This window comes from Coptis chinensis, chromosome 9 (genome assembly GCF_015680905.1).
Source record: "Coptis chinensis isolate HL-2020 chromosome 9, ASM1568090v1, whole genome shotgun sequence".
Classification (NCBI taxonomy): Eukaryota; Viridiplantae; Streptophyta; class Magnoliopsida; order Ranunculales; family Ranunculaceae; genus Coptis; species Coptis chinensis.
In genome coordinates this window covers 6,748,474-6,753,002 of record NC_141464.1, presented here as the reverse complement: position 1 = coordinate 6,753,002, position 4,529 = coordinate 6,748,474, and positions in this window count along the sequence as shown.

The window sequence follows — 4,529 nt, the reverse complement described above, 5'->3', positions numbered from 1 at the left end:
TCATAGGTTTGAATTTTTGGCTATATCGATCCAAAGAGGGCCTAAATTCTCGCTTAGGATATGGTATAGTAATCAAGCAAGTGGACGTGCGATTTCTCTATCCGGGTTTTACTTCTCCCTTGTGTCATTTCTCAAATGTTCACTCATATAAGACTTTAGGCTATATTCTCACAGGATTTGTAGAATAAGTACTCTAGCCTAGATTTCAGAAACTTACTACAAACAATCATAGATACTCATGTAACATATTTATAGATAGACGCAAGGATTATTACCTACATATTAGCATAAGTTTCTAAAAACTATTCTAATGCAAAAGCTACGTGAGACTTCTAGATTATTGAGAGCATAGAGAAAGAAAACAATACCAATATTCCTAAGTGTATAGCATACTTTTTATTTATATTTTTTTTAAAATTTTTGAATTTTTTTAGCTAGAAAACAAATGCATATTATACATATCTATATCCTAACAGATGCCTTAATTGCACGTGTTTCTATCTCCCCCCCGCCCCCAAACAAGAAGCATGCTTTGTCCTCAAAGTAATTTAAATAAAGAGGGTAGGAAAATACCATTTGAAACGCGTGAAATTCCAGAACATCTACAAAATAAGGTTATAACATACTAATATAGAAAAGAAAACTAACGCAACTCTATAGGAGTTCCACCCGTAATGGGGTTAATGAGAAACAAATTTGCTTGGGACATAAGCAGACACTAACTGACATAAAAACTTACCTGCACTCCCGTTTACACATTGTCCTCCTCATTTTCCTCTTTCAAAGAGATGAGGTTCCTCGCGAAGATCGCCATGCCATGATAACTTGCCAAGCCCGCCGCGGTGTCGTCAACTTGTGCTAACCTCGTCTAGTGTTACTATATGTCCGATGGGGTGTAAGGACCAACCAAATGAGGTTGCACCTGCCATCCCGCCAAGTCATTACTTTTCGAAATGAGCGAACCACCCAATTGGTGGGTCTCATGACTTCAACCCTTTTCCAATCTGTGAACCGGGTACATAATGCGGTAGACAACCGAAAGCATGATACGGCAAACCAAAATAGGCATAAGAAGATACTTATGTCGCATGCTTTGGGCTCTCTTAAGACTAGCCACTAATACTCGGGGAATGTCATATCGGTGACGTTCCTCAGCTAAAGCAAGGAAAACGTCACCAACGGTACTATTTGCAGAAGTAAACTGCCACTCCCCTAGAATATTCATCAGGATGAATAACATGGTGGTGCCTACATTTAGGGACAGGCTACCGAGGGCTATGTTGTAACGCCCTTGGTCCATTATACGAAATACCCCTCCCCCGTAATACTCATGGAAATATGTATAGTTATAGAGGTATGAATTATCGGTCATATATCCCCACGTGTGAATAGGATCAGGTATTGGTATTCCCGAAACTAATGCTACCACATACTTATTGAATTCTAGGGGTGTGTCATCAACCGTGACGGAGAATTCTTGTTCTCCATCCTGGTTACAATAGAACTTAACATTATTGTAGAAAAATTCAGTAAGCTTAGGTGAATACGAATCGTCTTCACTTACCAGAAGATGCCTCCATCCGAACTGCATGATCCTCTCGCGGAACCAATGTCCATAAGACTCGCTCCCCAACAAGTGTTTGAAAGACTGCTCCGGTATTACTATAGGAGAAGTCATCACAAAACTACTCTCTAGAACAACTGCAACTATCCTGGAACAACCTTCGGAAAACTGGAAATTTTTGGTGCCCACACGGGTCAAGGCGCAGGTACGCTCAAGGTATGCCTGGGATGGGCGCGGGTGCGCTCTGTTGAATTTTGAATTCCAGGCACTTGGGTGCAAGGTGCGCTCACTTTTAGCATGGGATGGGCGCGGGGTGCGCTCAAGAGGAAAACTGGAATTCCAGTGTTTTTGGCGCGGGTCGCACTCAGGTTTGGGTTGGAGAGGGCGCAGGTCGCGCTCAGGGTAGAATTTCTGTCAGAAGGTGCCTAAAGCGTTAGGTCCTTCCCTCGCGAAAAGCGCCCGAGGTGCTGATGGTGCTAAAATGGATAAAAAGATGGGAATCGTGGGAGTGAAAGGTGAGAGATGAAAGTGAGGTGTAGTGTGGGTTGTGAGTGTAGAATGAATGAAGTTTTTATAGGTTTTAAGTTGCTAAAACGGATCGGGAAGTTACCAAACAGTTTTAAGGAAATTGCCGGAAACAAAACATTTCCAAAATCGAAAACGGAAACAACCCATATTCTTTATTCCAAAACAAACCTAATATCTTTTAGGTTGAATTTAGGTTAGATAGATTTCATCCTATCACAATATCTATTCATAGTGATGCCCGTATCGGCAATATTCTCACCCTTTACTCCAACACAACTACTAAAATGGAGGATCCTATAACAAATCATGCTAGAATAAATAATACTACCCCCAAACAATTCGGGAAGGTGGAATTAACGATAAATAATGCACAATTTGAAAAGAACCAAAGTATATTAAAATTGAAATTCAAATACAATTAACTACCGAATTTAAATTTAACTACTGAATTTAAACAACTTAATATCCGAACTAAGAAAAACAATAAAAACAACTAAATAACATCGAAACCACATATTTTTTGAAAACCTAGCCACGTGATGAAGATGGATCCTGATATGGAGATTGGGCCTAGGATGAAGAAGGGCCTGAGCCATCCGTTCTTTGGCGACGACGCTCATACCTCTCAGACTCATCTGAAACAGAACCCTCCAAGGGTGGCATGCGTCGTAGAGTCTTTACTCGGAACAAACGCTGTGCTTCCATCTTAGCCTTTATTACTGTATACTGGGCCTGGTGACGCTGGTGGATAGTCTCCATGTTAGACAAGATATCTTCCTGACCCTTTTCGAGCAATTCTAAACTCGTTTGAAGGTTCGTTTGTTTATTTCGAACTATAATTTGCCTATCTCGTATATCTTCACAAATAGCGTAAATGCAACGTACACTAGTGTGCAACAATGACATGCATTCTGAATCAGACGTACACCTCTCCAAGGCATCTTCATCTAAACATGTCATGTCCTCCATTTCCTCATCCAAATCCACCACCCTATCCTTCGGCAATATCCAAGTCTTTTGGATACACTCCTTATAACTGGTTTCATTTGCATGCAATTTCAACATCCTACGCTCAGTTTTTGGTTTATTCCCCCAAGACAACATTATCTTCGTAATTAAAACAGGAAATGGTGCGATACACTTCCCAACTCCTCTAATCATATTTAGCAAAAACTTGAGGATACATAATTCATACCTCTTCTCTTGCAATATCTAGAGAACGTGCAGACATGTGAACCCGATGTCGCTCACTTTCTCCTTTCCAATGACGTTCTTACCAATCCACTGAGCTACAGGCAGTTGGTTGGTTCGCAGAGATGACTGTCGAGCACACTGAGAAGTCGTATTATATTGACCCTCCAGGAGGGTGTCGTTCATCAATGCAGGAACTCTAGTATACTGGGATTCCTGCACGGTGGCTTCTAGGTGGCGTCCAGGCGTAATGCCTAAAATTTCAGCCAACTTCTCTCTCGATAATTCTCTCCTAGTCCCAGCCACTTTCATGAAATTTTTTTGACCATCCAACTCTCTCTTATTAAAGAACTGTTCGACCAAATCGAAGTGGTAGAAATCATCTGTCGAGTACCACAACCGATTCCAACCCCTGCTAATCATCTCATCACCATAAAACGGCGTGAAGCGGTCGGTCATAAACGCTTGTTCCGGCAACAACCTTCGTCTTTGAGCCATTGATATCTTAGAACGATTTGGGGTTTAAAAGGACTGTGGGAATGGAGTGTGAGACTCCCTTACTAACAAAATAGTAGTGGCACCGTAAAGTCTTGGCAGTTTGAGTTTCTTTGGGTTTTGGGTGATTTCTAGTGGTGGAAATTTTTGGGATTGGTGGAAGAGTGTTTTGGAGAAGATTTGAAATTGGAATTGTATTGTGGGCGTGGGTGTATTGAGGTTTATTTTTTATTTTTATTTTTGGTTAGGTTTTTGAATTTGGAAATGGCAGAATTGGAAAGAAATCGTGATTCTGTTTGATTTGGAGGAAGGAGACGCACGCGTATGCGTTGGGCCCAAGCCCAAAATGATTTTTCGATTTTTGTTGATTTTTAGTGCAACTTCAAACTAAAATTCCCGCTTCGTTACCGGTCCGATTTATGCGAATGAGATATGGAAATGATCAGGAGATAATTTCGAATCTAATGATCTATAAAATACTCTATTCTGACCATGCATGACATATAGGAAGATGGAAAACACCTCGAAGTAAGTGCATGATGTAAGTTATGCGAACGAATGAAATCTAACTTAATAGAAAATGTCAACCCAAATCCAAATAAGATTAAACGGTCTAAACAACATAAATAGAAAGTTTGACCATCAATGAAAGAAACCCGAACACCTCATCCCCAAACAAATTTTAGACAACAGAGTTTAGAAAATTTGTTTTAACAATGGGTCTTTTAAAGTCAGATTCCCGAGACCTTTA